This window comes from Oncorhynchus mykiss, chromosome 23 (genome assembly GCF_057628025.1).
Source record: "Oncorhynchus mykiss isolate SJ-2025 chromosome 23, ASM5762802v1, whole genome shotgun sequence".
Classification (NCBI taxonomy): Eukaryota; Metazoa; Chordata; class Actinopteri; order Salmoniformes; family Salmonidae; genus Oncorhynchus; species Oncorhynchus mykiss.
Genome location: NC_143044.1, coordinates 61077501 through 61095000, shown reverse-complemented (window position 1 = coordinate 61095000; position 17500 = coordinate 61077501).

Genomic DNA, 17500 nt, shown 5'->3' with positions numbered 1-17500 from the left:
CCTCCTCAGTCCATCTATCATCCACCTCAGTCCATCTATCATCCACCTCAGTCCATCTATCATCCACCTCAGTCCATCTATCGTCCATCTATCATCCACCTCAGTCCATCTATCGTCCACCTCAGTCCATCTATCATCCACCTCAGTCCATCTATCATCCACCTCAGTCCATCTATCGTCCATTTATCATCCACCTCAGTCCATCTATCGTCCATCTCAGTCCATCTATCGTCCATCTCAGTCCATCTATCATCCATCTATCATCCACCTCAGTCTATCTATCATCCACCTCAGTCCATCTATGGTCCATCTCAGTCCATCTATCATCCACATCAGTCCATGTATCATCCATTTATCATCCACCTCAGTCCCTCTATCATCCACCTCAGTCCATCTATCATCCTCCTCAGTCCATCTATCATCCACCTCAGTCCATCTATCATCCACCTCAGTCCATCTATCATCCACCTCAGTCCATCTATCGTCCATCTATCATCCACCTCAGTCCATCTATCGTCCACCTCAGTCCATCTATCATCCACCTCAGTCCATCTATCACCCACCTCAGTCCATCTATCCTCCACCACAGTCCATCTATCATCCACCTCAGTCCATCTATCATCCATGTCAGTCCATCTATTGTCCATCTATCATCTTCCTCAGTCCATCTATCATCCACCTCAGTCCATCTATCATCCTCCTCAGTCCATCTATCATCCACCTCAGTCCATCTATCATCCACCTCAGTCCATCTATCATCCACCTCAGTCCATCTATCATCCACCTCAGTCCATCTATCATCCACCTCAGTCCATCTATCGTCCACCTCAGTCCATTTTTCATCCACCTCAGTCCCTCTATCATCCACCTCAGTCCATCTATCGTCCACCTCAGTCCCTCTATCATCCATCTATCATCCACCTCAGTCCATCTATCGTCCACCTCAGTCCATCTATCATCCACCTCAGTCCATCTATCATCCACCTCAGTCCATCTATCATCCACCTCAGTCCATCTATCATCCACCTCAGTCCATCTATCATCCACCTCAGTCCATCTATCATCCACCTCAGTCCCTCTATCATCCATCTATCATCCACCTCAGTCCCTCTATCATCCACCTCAGTCCATCTATCATCCACCTCAGTCCATCTATCATCCACCTCAGTCCATCTATCATCCACCTCAGTCCATCTATCATCCACCTCAGTCCATCTATCATCCACCTCAGTCCATCTATCGTCCAACTATCATCCTCCTCAGTCCATCTATCGTCCAACTATCATCCTCCTCAGTCCATCTTACATCCACCTCAGTCCATCTATCATCCATCTATCATCCACCTCAGTCCAGCTATCATCCACCTCAGTCCATCTATCATCCACCTCTGTCCATCTATCGTCCAACTATCATCCTCCTCAGTCCATCTTACATCCACCACAGTCCATCTATCGTCCATCTATCATCCACCTCAGTCCATCTATCATCCACCTCAGTCCATCTACAAATTGTGATTTGAAGGGTTAGTAGATGAAGTGTCCCCTATGATTTGAAGGGTTAGTAGATGAAGTGTCCCCTATGATTTGAAGGGTTAGTAGTTGACGTGTCCCCTATGATTTGAAGGGTTAGTAGATGAAGTGTCCCCTATGATTTGAAGGGTTAGTAGATAAGTGTCCCCTATGATTTGAAGGGTTAGTAGATGAAGTGTCCCCTATGATTTGAAGGGTTAGTAGATGACGTGTCCCCTATGATTTGAAGGGTTAGTAGATGACGTGTCCCCTATGATTTGAAGGGTTAGTAGATGACGTGTCCCCTATGATTTGAAGGGTTAGTAGATGAAGTGTCCCCTATGATTTGAAGGGTTAGTAGATTAAGTGTCCCCTATGATTTGAAGGGTTAGTAGATGAAGTGTCCCCTATGATTTGAAGGGTTAATAGATGACGTGTCCCCTATGATTTGAAGGGTTAGTAGATGACGTGTCCCCTATGATTTGAAGGGTTAATAGATGACGTGTCCCCTATGATTTGAAGGGTTAGTAGATGACGTGTCCCCTATGATTTGAAGGGTTAGTAGATGACGTGTCCCCTATGATTTGAAGGGTTAGTAGATGACGTGTCCCCCATGATTTGAAGGGTTAGTAGATGAAGTGTCCCCTATGATTTGAAGGGTTAGTAGATTAAGTGTCCCCTATGATTTGAAGGGTTAGTAGATGAAGTGTCCCCTATGATTTGAAGGGTTAATAGATGACGTGTCCCCTATGATTTGAAGGGTTAGTAGATGACGTGTCCCCTATGATTTGAAGGGTTAATAGATGACGTGTCCCCTATGATTTGAAGGGTTAGTAGATGACGTGTCCCCTATGACTTGAAGGGTTAGTAGATGAAGTGTCCCCTATGATTTGAAGGGTTAGTAGATGAAGTGTCCCCTATGACTTGAAGGGTTAGTAGATGAAGTGTCCCCTATGACTTGAAGGGTTAGTAGATGAAGTGTCCCCTATGACTTGAAGGGTTAGTAGATGAAGTGTCCCCTATGACTTGAAGGGTTAGTAGATGACGTGTCCCCTATGATTTGAAGGGTTAGTAGATGACGTGTCCCCTATGACTTGAAGGGTTAGTAGATGAAGTGTCCCCTATGATTTGAAGGGTTAGTAGATGAAGTGTCCCCTATGATTTGAAGGGTTAGTAGATGAAGTGTCCCCTATGATTTGAAGGGTTAGTAGATTAAGTGTCCCCTATGATTTGAAGGGTTAGTAGATGACGTGTCCCCTATGATTTGAAGGGTTAGTAGATGACGTGTCCCCTATGACTTGAAGGGTTAGTAGATGAAGTGTCCCCTATGATTTGAAGGGTTAGTAGATGAAGTGTCCCCTATGATTTGAAGGGTTAGTAGATGAAGTGTCCCCTATGATTTGAAGGGTTAGTAGATGAAGTGTCCCCTATGATTTGAAGGGTTAGTAGATGAAGTGTCCCCTATGATTTGAAGGGTTAGTAGATGACGTGTCCCCTATGATTTGAAGGGTTAGTAGATGAAGTGTCCCCTATGATTTGAAGGGTTAGTAGATGAAGTGTCCCCTATGACTTGAAGGGTTAGTAGATGAAGTGTCCCCTATGATTTGAAGGGTTAGTAGATGACGTGTCTCCTATGATTTGAAGGGTTAGTAGATGACGTGTCCCCTATGATTTGAAGGGTTAGTAGATGACGTGTCCCCTATGATTTGAAGGGTTAGTAGATGACGTGTCCCCTATGATTTGAAGGGTTAGTAGATGACGTGTCCCCTATGATTTGAAGGGTTAGTAGATGACGTGTCCCCTATGATTTGAAGGGTTAGTAGATGACGTGTCCCCTATGATTTGAAGGGTTAGTAGATGAAGTGTCCCCTATGATTTGAAGGGTTAGTAGATGACGTGTCCCCTATGATTTGAAGGGTTAGTAGATGACGTGTCCCCTATGATTTGAAGGGTTATTAGATGAAGTGTCCCCTGTGATTTGAAGGGTTAGTAGATGACGTGTCCCCTATGATTTGAAGGGTTAGTAGATGACGTGTCCCCTATGATTTGAAGGGTTAGTAGATGAAGTGTCCCCTATGATTTGAAGGGTTAGTAGATGAAGTGTCCCCTATGACTTGAAGGGTTAGTAGATGAAGTGTCCCCTGTGATTTGAAGGGTTAGTAGATGAAGTGTCCCCTATGATTTGAAGGGTTAGTAGATGACGTGTCTTCTAAGAGTTAAAAAGTCGAAACTATTCTCTCTAAGGATTCTGGGAAAAGAAGGAACTTGGCGTTCGCAGCCTTGCTGGTCAGGGTGGGCCCTGGTCACTAGTAGTGCACTATATAGGGAATAGGGTGGGTCATGGTCAATAGTAGTGCACTATATAGGGAATAGGGTGGGCCATGGTCACTAGTAGTGCACTATATAGGGAAAAGGGTGGGTCATGGTCAATAGTAGTGCACTATATAGGGAATATGTTGAGTCCTGGTCACTAGTAGTGCACTATATAGGGAATAGGGTGGGTCATGGTCAATAGTAGTGCACTATATAGGGAATAGGGTGGGTCCTGGTAACTAGTAGTGCACTATATAGGGAATAGGTGGGCCCTGGTCACTAGTAGTGCACTATATAGGGAATAGGCTGGGACCTGGTCAATAGTAGTGCACTATATAGGGAATAGGGTGAGTCCTGGTCAGTAGTAGTGCACTATATAGGGAATAGGCTGGGACCTGGTCAATAGTAGTGCTCTATATAGGGAATAGGGTGGGTCCTGGTCAGTAGTAGTGCACTATATAGGGAATAGGGTGAGTCTGGTCAATAGTAGTGCTCTATATAGGGATTAGGATGCCATTTGGGACTCATGGGTTCCGTGGGAATACTTTGTCTTTCGTTTGATGCCCAGACCTGTTTGGACCTAGCTGTAATTTGGGAGTCTCTGTGCAGCGTCCAGACATGCTCAGACAGGGTCTGTTTGTCTCTGTGTGTGTGTGTGTGTGTGTGTGTGTGTGTGTGTGTGTGTGTGTGTGTGTGTGTGTGTGTATGTGTGTGTGTGTGTGTGTGTGTGTGTGTGTGTGTGTGTGTGTGTGTGTGTGTGAACGCTCAGAGATAGAGCTCTTCCCTCTGTCACAGCTCATCACATCAGCGCCTGAGCTGCAATAGACATTACCATCACACACACACACACACACACACACACACACACACACACACACACACACACACACACACACACACACACACACACACACACACACACACACACACACACAAACACACACACACATCCATCCATCTTCAGTACCACAGTCTGACAGCACTAAGTTTCACCTTGACTGCGTCCACACACCAAAAGGGTTCTTTGGCTGTCCCCACAGGAGAACACTTTCTGGTACCAGGTAGAACCCTTTTAGGTTTGATGTAGAACCCTCCATGGAAAGGGTTCTACATGGAACACAAAAGGGTTCTACATGGAACACAAAAGGGTTCTAACTGGAACACAAAAGGGTTCTACATGGAACACAAAAGGGTTCTACATGGAACCAAAAAGGGTTCTTAGAAGTGTTCTCCTATGGAGAGAGTAGGGAGTAAATATCGTCTGTCCTCGGTTCCAACACTCACTACCGAGTTCCAAACTGCCTCTGGAATCAACGTCAGCACAAGATGTGTTCATCAAGAGCTTCATGAGATGGGTTGCCGCACACAAGCCTAAGATCACCATGAGCAATGTCAAGCATTGGCTGGAGTGGTGTAAAGTTCACCGCCATTAGACTCTGGAGCAGTGGAAATGCGTTTTCTGGAGTGTAGAATCACGCTTCACCATCTGGCAGTCTGATGGACAAATCTGGGATTATGGATGCCAGGAGAACACTACCTGCCCCAATGCAAAGTTTGGTAGGGGAGGATAATGGTCAAGGGCTGTTTTTCACAGTTCGGGCCCCTTAGTTCCAGTGAAGGGAAAACTTAACTCTACAGCATACAATTACAATTTAGACGATTCTGTGCTTCCAACTTTGTGGCAACAGTTTGGGCAAGGCTCTTTCCTGTTCCAGCAGGACAATGCCCCCGTGCACAAAGCAAGGTTCATATAGAATGGATTGTCGAGATCGGTGTGGAAGAACTTGACTGGCCTGCACAGAGCCCTGACCTCAACCCCATCAAACACGTTTGGGACGACTTGGAACCCCGACGAGTCAGGCCTAATTGCCCAACATCAGTACCCGAGCTCACTAATGCTCTTGTGGCTGAATGGAATTAAGAACCCCTGCAGCAATGTTCCAACATCTAGTGGAAAGCCTTCCCAGAAGAGAGGAGGCTGTTATAGCAGCAATGTTCCAACATCTAGTGGAAAGCCTTCCCAGAAGAGAGGAGGCTGTTATAGCAGCAATGTTCCAACATCTAGTGGAAAGCCTTCCCAGAAGAGTGGAGGCTGTTATAGCAGCAATGTTCCAACATCTAGTGGAAAGCCTTCCCAGAAGAGCGGAGGCTGTTATAGCAGCAATGTTCCAACATCTAGTGTAAAGCCTTCCCAGAAGAGTGGAGGCTGTTATAGCAGCAATGTTCCAACATCTAGTGGAAAGCCTTCCCAGAAGAGTGGAGGCTGTTATAGCAGCAATGTTCCAACATCTAGTGGAAAGCCTTCCCAGAAGAGTGGAGGCTGTTATAGCAGCAATGTTCCAACATCTAGTGGAAAGCCTTCCCAGAAGAGTGGAGGCTGTTATAGCAGCAATGTTCCAACATCTAGTGGAAAGCCTTCCCAGAAGAGCGGAGGCTGTTATAGCAGCAATGTTCCAACATCTAGTGTAAAGCCTTCCCAGAAGAGTGGAGGCTGTTATAGCAGCAATGTTCCAACATCTAGTGGAAAGCCTTCCCAGAAGAGTGGAGGCTGTTATAGCAGCAATGTTCCAACATCTCGTGGAAAGCCTTCCCAGAAGAGTGGAGGCTGTTATAGCAGCAATGTTCCAACATCTAGTGGAAAGCCTTCCCAGAAGAGTGGAGGCTGTTATAGCAGCAATGTTCCAACATCTAGTGGAAAGCCTTCCCAGAAGAGTGGAGGCTGTTATAGCAGCAATGTTCCAACATCTAGTGGAAAGCCTTCCCAGAAGAGCGGAGGCTGTTATAGCAGCAATGTTCCAACATCTAGTGTAAAGCCTTCCCAGAAGAGTGGAGGCTGTTATAGCAGCAATGTTCCAACATCTAGTGGAAAGCCTTCCCAGAAGAGTGGAGGCTGTTATAGCAGCAATGTTCCAACATCTAGTGGAAAGCCTTCCCAGAAGAGTGGAGGCTGTTATAGCTGCAATGTTCCAACATCTAGTTGAAAGCCTTCCCAGAAGAGTGGAGGCTGTTATAGCAGCCATGTTCCAACATCTAGTGGAAAGCCTTCCCAGAAGAGCGGAGGCTGTTATAGCAGCAATGTTCCAACATCTAGTGGAAAGCCTTCCCAGAAGAGCGGAGGCTGTTATAGCAGCAATGTTCCAACATCTAGTGGAAAGCCTTCCCAGAAGAGTGGAGGCTGTTATAGCAGCAATGTTCCAACATCTAGTGGAAAGCCTTCCCAGAAGAGTGCAGGCTGTTATAGCAGCAATGATAAATAAACTAGCTTTTTGTCATTATGGGGTATTGTGATGTCATTACGGGGTATTGTGATGTCATTACGGGGTATTGTGATGTCACAAGAAGAAGAAGAGTGTAGTGTATGTGGTCGACGTCAGCTATTCACTAACTAATGAAGCGTGTGAATGATGTGATAAACTCCTCAATGTTATCGGATGAATCCCGGAGAACATTCCAGTCTGTGCTAGCGAATCCCGGAGAATATTCCAGTCTGTGCTAGAGAATCCCGGAGAACATTCCAGTCTGTGCTAGAGAATCCCGGGGGAACATTCCAGTCTGTGCTAGAGAATCCCGGGGGAACATTCCAGTCTGTGCTAGAGAATCCTGGAGAACATTCCAGTCTGTGCTAGAGAATCCCGGAGAACATTCCAGTCTGTGCTAGAGAATCCCGGGGGAACATTCCAGTCTGTGCTAGCGAATCCCGGAGAATATTCCAGTCTGTGCTAGCGAATCCCGGAGAACATTCCAGTCTGTGCTAGCGAATCCCGGAGAATATTCCAGTCTGTGCTAGCGAATCCCGGAGAATATTCCAGTCTGTGCTAGCGAATCCCAGAGAATATTCCAGTCTGTGCTATTGAAGCAGGAAGCAGCCTCGTAGCGTCCGGTTCGTCGGACCTCATCCGTAACAAGGCTCTTGTACTTCCTGTTTGAGTTTTTACTCGTAAACAGTAAGCAGGAGGATCGAGTCATGGTCTGATTTTCCGAAGGGAGAGCGAGGGAGGGGCTTGTATGCGTTTCTGTGTGTAGAGTAAAAGTGGTCCAGAGTGTTAGCGCCTCTCGAGGCGTAGGAGACGTTTTGGTAAAAAAAAACACATTTCAGTCTCCCTGTGATGAAGTCTCCTCCCACTAGAAACGCTGCCTCTGGGTGTGTGTTGTCTTGTTTGTTTACGGCCCTGTACAGCTCGTTGAGTGCCTGCTTAGTGCCATTCTCCTTTGTGGTAGAATGTAGACAGCAGTGATGACTACAGATGAAATCTCTCTTGGTTGATAAAAGGCTGTTTAACATGAGGGATTCTAGTTCAGGTGAGCAGAAGCACGGGATTTCCTTCACACTGTGAAGCCTTCCTCCACTTAACAGATCACACTGTGAAGCCTTTCACCATGTCATTTACACTGTGAAGCCTTTCACCATTTCCTTCACATTGTGAAACAGCGCACTGGTTGTTGTTTACAAAGAGGCATACCCCCTTAACATATCACACTGTGAAGCCTTCCTCCACTTAACAGATCACACTGTGAAGCCTTCCTCCACTTAACAGATCACACTGTGAAGCCTTCCTCCACTTAACATATCACACTGTGAATCCTTCCACCACTTAACAGATCACACTGTGAAGCCTTCCACCACTTAACAGAACACACTGTGAATCCTTCCACCACTTAACAGATCACACTGTGAATCCTTCCACCACTTAACAGATCACACTGTGAATCCTTTCACCACTTAACAGAACACACTGTGAATCCTTCCACCACTTAACAGAACACACTGTGAATCCTTCCACCACTTAACAGAACACACTGTGAATCCTTCCACCACTTAACAGAACACACTGTGAATCCTTCCACCACTTAACAGATCACACTGTGAATCCTTCCACCACTTAACAGATCACACTGTGAATCCTTCCACCACTTAACAGATCACACTGTGAAGCCTTCCACCACTTAACAGATCACACTGTGAAGCCTTCCACCACTTAACAGATCACACTGTGAATCCTTCCACCACTTAACAGAACACACTGTGAATCCTTTCACCACTTAAAAGATCACACTGTGAATCCTTTCACCACTTTGCAATTTCACAAAAGTTTCATTTGACAGCTCAGAGAGGCCAGGGATGAGGAAGAAGCGGAGAGAGGAGAGAGGGGTGCAGGATGAGGAAGAAGCGGAGAGAGGAGAGAGGGGTGCAGGGGTGTATAAAATAAGATAAGGGGGACAGAGAAAAAGGGAGCAAGAAATAGGTGAAAAGAGAGAGAGAGAGAGAGAGAGAGGGAGAGAGAGAGAGAAAGAGAGAGAAAGAGAGCGACAGAAAGAGAGAGAGAGACAGAGAGAGAGAGAGAGAGAGGGAGAGAGAGAGAGAAAGTGAGAGAAAGAGAGCGACAGAAAGAGAGAGGGAGAGAGAGAGAGAAAGAGAGAGAAAGAGAGTGACAGAGAGAGAGAGAGAGAGAAAGAGAGCGACAGAGAGAGAGCGAGAGAGAGTGAAAGAGAGAGAAAGAGAGCGACAGAAAGAGAGAGGGAGAGAGAGAGAGAGAGAAAGAGAGAGAAAGAGAGCGACAGAGAGAGAGAGAGAGAGAGAGAGAGAGAGAGAGAGAGAGAAAGAGAGCGTCAGAGAGAGAGAGGGAGAGAGAGAGAGAGAGAGAGAGAGAGAGAGAGAGAGAAGGCCTTTGCTCACTCTGCTCAGCCCCTCCCTCCTCTTCATCCCCACTCTGCTCAGCCCCTCCCTCCTCTTCATCTCCACTCTGCTCAGGCCCTCCCTCCTCTTCATCTCCCCTCTGCCCAGCCCCTCCCTCCTCTTCATCTGGGAGTTGATCTGAACTGACACGTGGAGAAATGAAACTGAGATCCCACTGGCCAGACCCAGACAGCTGTCACCTGCTGGGAAGTCATACAAATCAAAACAAGTGGACAGCCTTTTCCTCCTAGACCCTGTTAACCTCCCACCTCCTCCTCTCCTCTCCTCTCCTCTCCTCTCCTCTCCTCTCCTCTCCTCTCCTCTCTCTCTCTCTCTTCTCTTCTCTTCTCCTCTCCTCTCCTCTCCTCTCCTCTCCTCTCATCTCCTCCCCTCCCCTCCCTTCTCATCTCCTCCCCTCTCATCTACTCTTCTCTACTCCCCTCCCCTCCCCTCCCTTCTCATCTCCTCCCCTCTCATCTCCTCCCCTCCCCTCCCTTCATCTCCTCCCCTCCCCTCTCATCTCCTCCCCTCTCATCTACTCTCCTCTCCTCCCCTCTCCTGCCCTCCCCTCACTTCTCATCTCCTCCCCTCTCATCTACTCTCCTCTCCTCCCCTCCCTTCTCATCTCCTCCCCTCCCCTCCCCTCCCGTCCCCTCCCCTCCCTTCTAATCTCCTCCCCTCCCCTCCCTTCTCATCTCCCCCCTCTCATCTACTCTCCTCCCCTCTCCTCCGCTCCCCACCCCCCCTCCCTTCTCATCTCCTCTCCTCTCCTCTCCTCCTTCACGCTCTCTCTCTCCCTCCCACTCTCCTCACCTCTCCTCTCCCCCTCCTCTCCTTCTACCACTTCCTCTCCTCACACTCTCCCCACGTCTCCCCCTCCTCTCCTTCTACCACCCTGTCCTCTCTCCCTCTCCCCAACCCCTCCTCTCCTTCTACCACCCTGCCCTCTCTCCCTCTCCCACTCCTCTCCCCTCCTTCCACCACCCCGTCCTCTCTCCCTCTCCCCACCTCCTTCTCTCCTTCCACCACCCCCTGTCCTCTCTCCCTCTCCCCACCCCTCCTCTCCTTCCACCACCCCCTGGCCTCTCTCCCTCTCCCCACCTCCTCCTCTCATTCCACCACCCCCTGTCCTCTTTACCTCTCCCCACCTCCTCCTTTCCTTCCACCACCCCCTGTCCTCTCTCCCTCTCCCCACCTCCTCCTCTCCTTCCACCACCCCCTGTCCTCTCTCCCTCTCCCCAACCCCTCCTCTCCTTCTACCACCCTGTCCTCTCTCCCTCTCCCTCTCCTCGCCCCTCCTTCCACCACCCCCTGTCCTCTCTCCCTCTTCTCCCTCTCCCCACCCCCTCCTCTCCTTCCACCACCCCCTGTCCTCTCTCCCTTTCCCCACCCCCTCCTCTCCTTCCACCACCCCCTGGCATCTCCCACTCTCCCTCAGGATCAAATATGTTGCTACCTACCCTTATCCCCTGGGGGGGGGGGGGCGGCCCGTCAGGAAGTCCAGGATCCAGTCACAGAGGGAGGTGTTTAGTCCCAGGGGTCATTATGGTGTTGAGCCCTGAGCCGTAGCTGTAGTTAATATCCTGTTTTGATTTTATCATTTCGTATTATACTGAAACATTGTCCTCTGTTTGAAAGAGTCTTTAATAAACCCTGTTTGATTGGTATGTATCAAGTCTGGTAAAGACTTTCAACAATTTTATTATTTTATCGATTGTGAGTTTTGTTATTATGTTATTGTTATAATTGATAAATTGTTATAATTGATAAATAGTTATAATTGATAAATTGTTATACTTGATAAATTGTTATAATTGATAACTTGTTATAATTGATAAATTGTTAATAATTGATAAATTGTTAATAATTGATCAATTGTTAATAATTGATAAATTGTTATTAATTGATAAATTGTTAATAATTGATAAATTGTTAATAATTGATAAATTGTTATAATTGATAAATTGTTAATAATTGATAAATTGTTAATAATTGATAAATTGTTAATAATTGATAAATTGTTAATAATTGATAAAACTTCTAATCAGCAGGGGACTCTGCAGATGTTCCAGGTTTTAAATATCACTGAAATAACTGCTTGTTGCATGGAACTAGGAAGTACTGAGATGAGTGACGCATGTTGCCATTTGGGTAAATAGTGGGGAGCTTCTCTGTCCCAAAATGTTGAATAGAATTCTATGGGAACGACATCCATTCCTGGTGTGTTTCTGGGGAAAATATCCAGACAACCATGTTTTGTTACATTACAGCCTTGTTCTAAAAATGGATTCAATTGTATTTCTTCCTTATCAATCTACACAGAATACCCAATATTGACAAAGTAAAACCAGGTTTTTAGTTATTTTGGCAAATTTATGAAACATAAAATTTAAAAAATGCAATATCACAATTAGACAACTATTCAGACCCTTTACTCAGTACTTTGTTGAAGCACCTTTGGCAACGATTACAGCCTCGAGTCTTCTTGGGTATGACGCTACAAGCTTGGCACACCTGTATTTGGGGAGTTTCTCATATTCTTCTCTGCATATCCTCTCAAGCTCTGTCAGGTTGGATGGGGAGCGTTGCTGCACAGCTATTTTCAGGTCTCTCCAGAGATGTTTGATCTGGTTCATGTCTGGGCTCCGGCTGGGCCACTCAAGGACATTCAAAGACTTGTCATGAAGCCACTCCTGCGTTGTCTTGGCTGTGTGTTTAGGGTCGTTGTCCTGTTGGAAGGTGAACCTTCACCCCAGTCTGAGGTCCTGAGCGCTCTGGAGCAGGTTTTCATCAAGGATCTCTGTAATTTTCACCATTCGTCCTCCTCCTAACAGACATCAACACACCTGTTAATACGGTCCTCCTCCTAACAGACATCAACACACCTGTTAATACGGTCCTCCTCCTAACAGACATCAACACACCTGTTAATACGGTCCTCCTCCTAACAGACATCAACACACCTGTTAATACGGTCCTCCTCCTAACAGACATCAACACACCTGTTAATACGGTCCTCCTCCTAACAGACATCAACACACCTGTTAACCTCAACAACAGTAACAGAGTAGCAGATCATTTTACGGGACAATAGATCCAGTTGAATGGTGATGATTGACAGTTCAGTTGTCCTGTAACGGGACGGGTCATGATGATTGACAGGTCAGTTGTCCTGTAACGGGACGGGTCATGATGATTGACAGTTCAGTTGTCCTGTAACGGGACGGGTCATGATGATTGACAGTTCAGTTGTCCTGTAACGGGACGGGTCATGATGATTGACAGTTCAGTTGTCCTGTAACGGGACGGGTCATGATGATTGACAGTTCAGTTGTCCTGTAACGGGACGGGTCATGATGATTGACAGGTCAGTTGTCCTGTAACGGGACGGGTCATGATGATTGACAGTTCAGTTGTCCTGTAACGGGACGGGTCATGATGATTGACAGTTCAGTTGTCCTGTAACGGGACGGGTCATGATGATTGACAGTTCAGTTGTCCTGTAACGGGACGGGTCATGATGATTGACAGTTCAGTTGTCCTGTAATGGGACGGGTCATGATGATTGACAGTTCAGTTGTCCTGTAACGGGACGGGTCATGATGATTGACAGTTCAGTTGTCCTGTAATGGGACGGGTCATGATGATTGACAGTTCAGTTGTCCTGTAACGGGACGGGTCATGATGATTGACAGTTCAGTTGTCCTGTAATGGGACGGGTCATGAAGATTGACAGTTCAGTTGTCCTGTAATGGGACGGGTCATGATGATTGACAGTTCAGTTGTCCTGTAATGGGACGGGTCATGATGATTGACAGTTCAGTTGTCCTGTAACGGGACGGGTCATGATGATTGACAGTTCAGTTGTCCTGTAACGGGACGGGTCATGATGATTGACAGTTCAGTTGTCCTGTAACGGGACGGGTCATGATGATTGACAGGTCAGTTGTCCTGTAACGGGACGGGTCATGATGATTGACAGTTCAGTTGTCCTGTAACGGGACGGGTCATGATGATTGACAGTTCAGTTGTCCTGTAACGGGACGGGTCATGATGATTGACAGTTCAGTTGTCCTGTAACGGGACGGGTCATGATGATTGACAGTTCAGTTGTCCTGTAATGGGACGGGTCATGATGATTGACAGTTCAGTTGTCCTGTAACGGGACGGGTCATGATGATTGACAGTTCAGTTGTCCTGTAATGGGACGGGTCATGATGATTGACAGTTCAGTTGTCCTGTAACGGGACGGGTCATGATGATTGACAGTTCAGTTGTCCTGTAATGGGACGGGTCATGAAGATTGACAGTTCAGTTGTCCTGTAATGGGACGGGTCATGATGATTGACAGTTCAGTTGTCCTGTAACGGGACGGGTCATGATGATTGACAGTTCAGTTGTCCTGTAACGGGACGGGTCATGATGATTGACAGTTCAGTTGTCCTGTAACGGGACGGGTCATGATGATTGACAGTTCAGTTGTCCTGTAACGGGACGGTTCATGATGATTGACAGTTCAGTTGTCCTGTAACGGGACGGGTCATGATGATTGACAGTTCAGTTGTCCTGTAATGGGACGGGTCATGATGATTGACAGTTCAGTTGTCCTGTAACGGGACGGGTCATTCTAGGTTTCCTTTTCATACGTTTTACAGTGACGTGTTTTCAACAGTCGTAGATGAAAACAAGCTGCACGTTACGTTCCTATTGGCCTTCTGACAGACGATTCAGATGTTGGTTTCCAAGGCCACGTCAAACATCTGGGCCCTCCCATCTTCACTCTGTATCGTAGAGAAACCTCCAGGCCATAAGGCGCCGTGCGGACGGCGTGATGCTATTGTGGAGTCTCCGGAGGATCAAACTGGGCTCCGTACCTCAACGCCGCCCCAGATTTTGGAACAACGCCTTGATGATGTGATTGGTTGAGGTGGGAGGGGGAGGGGCGGGAGGTCTAGCATATACACAAACTCACTTCCTTGATTAACTTCCTTCACAACAGCTCAGTGAAGTGCAGGAAGTATGAATGTCCTGACTTCTACAGAGGCCCTATCACTGTAAATGCTGCACAGATTGAACATGCAGAGCCTTTAATAATGCCAATCATTATACATTTATAGAAGGGTGTGTGTGTGTGTGTGTGTGTGTGTGTGTGTGTGTGTTTGCTTTAGCCATGCCCGGAGTGCCAGGTGAGCAGAGTTTGTTATTTTGGGATGTTTCTATTGGTTTCCTGATCCCAGGCAAGCTCATTCAAGAACAGATAAAGCATTTGAAATGAGCTCAAATAGTATTTGGACTTGCAGGCTCTGCTGGAGAGGAAGGTTTATTTCGGAGTGACGTCTGAATTCCAGGGAAATTGGAGTTGGAAGAGAAGTTATTGAACTTCCTCCAGTCATCCAGCTGGCCCATAACTTCCTCCAGTCACCCAGCTGGCCCATAACTTCCTCCAGTCACCCAGCTGGCCCATAACTTCCTCCAGTCATCCAGCTGGCCCATAACTTCCTCCAGTCATCCAGCTGGCCCATAACTTCCTCCAGTCACCCAGCTGGCCCATAACTTCCTCCAGTCATCCAGCTGGCCCATAACTTCCTCCAGTCACCCAGCTGGCCCATAACTTCCTCCAGTCACCCAGCTGGCCCATAACTTCCTCCAGTCATCCAGCTGGCCCATAACTTCCTCCAGTCACCCAGCTGGCCCATAACTTCCTCCAGTCACCCAGCTGGCCCATAACTTCCTCCAGTCATACAGCTGGCCCATAATTTCCTCCAGTCATCCAGCTGGCCCATAACTTCCTCCAGTCATCCAGCTGGCCCATAACTTCCTCCTGTCACCCAGCTGGCCCATAACTTCCTCCTGTCACCCAGCTGGCCCATAACTTCCTCCAGTCATCCAGCTGGCCCATAACTTCCTCCTGTCACCCAGCTGGCCCATAACTTCCTCCAGTCATCCAGCTGGCCCATAACTTCCTCCTGTCACCCAGCTGGCCAATAACTTCCTCCAGTCATCCAGCTGGCCCATAACTTCCTCCAGTCATCCAGCTGGCCCATAACTTCCTCTGGTCATCCAGCTGGCCCATAACTTCCTCCAGTCACCCAGCTGGCCCATAACTTCCTCCAGTCATCCAGCTGGCCCATAACTTCCTCCAGTCATCCAGCTTGCCCATAACTTCCTCCAGTCATCCAGCTGGCCCATAACTTCCTCCAGTCATCCAGCTGGCCCTCAAATTCCTCCAGTGACACATTATTTTCCAAAATGATATTTGAAAAAAATATGCAGAGATGTAAAACTATTTGTTTTTTTCTGTCTAGGTGGTTTGTCACAAAACCTACTCCAATTTCTTTGTGAGTGTCTCCTGCCCTCTGGTGTCGAGGAAGTGAATAACATGTTTAGTCCTCAGTCAGTAACTCGTCTCAGAAACCCCAGACCTAGGAAAAGGAAAGGGGTAAATACCTCGTCAGTTGTACAACTGAAATGTGTCTTCTGCATTTAACCCAACACCTCTGAATCAGAGAGGTGCGGTGGGGTGGGGGGGAGGGCTGCCTTAATCGACATCCATTATGTCAGAACATTGTTAATTTGATAGGTCTAGGGAGAGTTTTTGACCTTGTCAGCTCTGGGATTCGATCCAGGAACCTTTCGGTTACTGGCCCAACGGGCAACAGGGAGATAAGTCGTTCATTGGTATGTGTCATCACGCCCAGTAAGCTTCCAATCATTAGAAACATTTGATTTTAACAGTTTGTGGTGTAATCCCAATGCTGTGTAGTGTTTCCTAATGCTGAAAGAGGAAGACAGTATCCTACAATGTTGACACGGTCAACAAAATGTTTCTTCATTAAACAGAGTAGTGCTCCATAACTAGTCCTTCCCATTTCCCTAAGAGACTGGGAAGTCTGTCTGTCTGTCTGTCTGTAATGTCTGTCTGCCTGTCTGTAATGTCTGTCTGTCTGTAATGTCTGTCTGCCTTTTTGCCTGACTGTCTGCCCTTTTGTCTGTCTGTTCTGTCTGCCTTTTTGTCTGTCTGCCTGACTGTCTGCCTTTTTGTCTGTCTGCCTGACTGTCTGTCTGTCTGCCTTTTTGTCTGTCTGTCTGCCTTTTTGTCTGCCTTTTTGTCTGTTTTTTCTGTCTGCCTTATTGTCTGCGTTTTTGTCTGTCTGCCTTACTGTCTGTGTTTTTGTCTGTCTGCCTTACCGTCTGTGTTTTTGTCTGTCTGCCTGACAGTCTGCCTTTTTGTCTGTTTTTTCTGTCTGCCTTACTGTCTGTGTTTTTGTCTGTCTGCCTTACCGTCTGTGTTTTTGTCTGTCTGCCTGACAGTCTGCCTTTTTGTCTGTTTTTTCTGTCTGCCTTACTGTCTGTGTTTTTGTCTGTCTGCCTTACTGTCTGTGTTTTTGTCTGTCTGCCTTACTGTCTGTGTTTTTGTCTGTCTGTCTTTTAATAACTTTTTAATCCCATACGTTAATTGTTCTGCTGACATAAAAAGCCTGATTAAAATTACAAAAAGTTTTATTCCAACATGTATTTAATTTGTGTCTCTCTCTGGACATGATAGACTTGACCAAAGGGAGAGAAAGTCATTACTGTAGGCTGATGAGTTGTAATTACCTAAGACCTCTTACCGTCCCAGCACAATACTGCCATCTGGTGCGTGCGTGCGTGTGTGTGTGTGTCTCTCATTCCAGCGTCTCATCTTCTACCTCTTTTTATTGGTCAGCCCTGATAATGGTTCCACAGTACTAACAAATCAGAATGCCCTCCCATTGGACTGGAGACCAGAGTACTAACCAATCAGATCAGGTTGGATGGGAAGCGTCGCTGCACAGCTATCTCCAGAGATGTTCGATGGGTTCAAGTCCAGGCTCTGGCTGGGCCACTCGAGGACACACAGAGATATGGATGTGTGCCATTGACTTTGAACTGGACTGTGTTTACAGCATGAGCGGTCGTGAGTGGATGCACTTGTTTTGAGGTTAAAGCAAGAGCTGCATTTATCCATGTGTGCACATTTTGT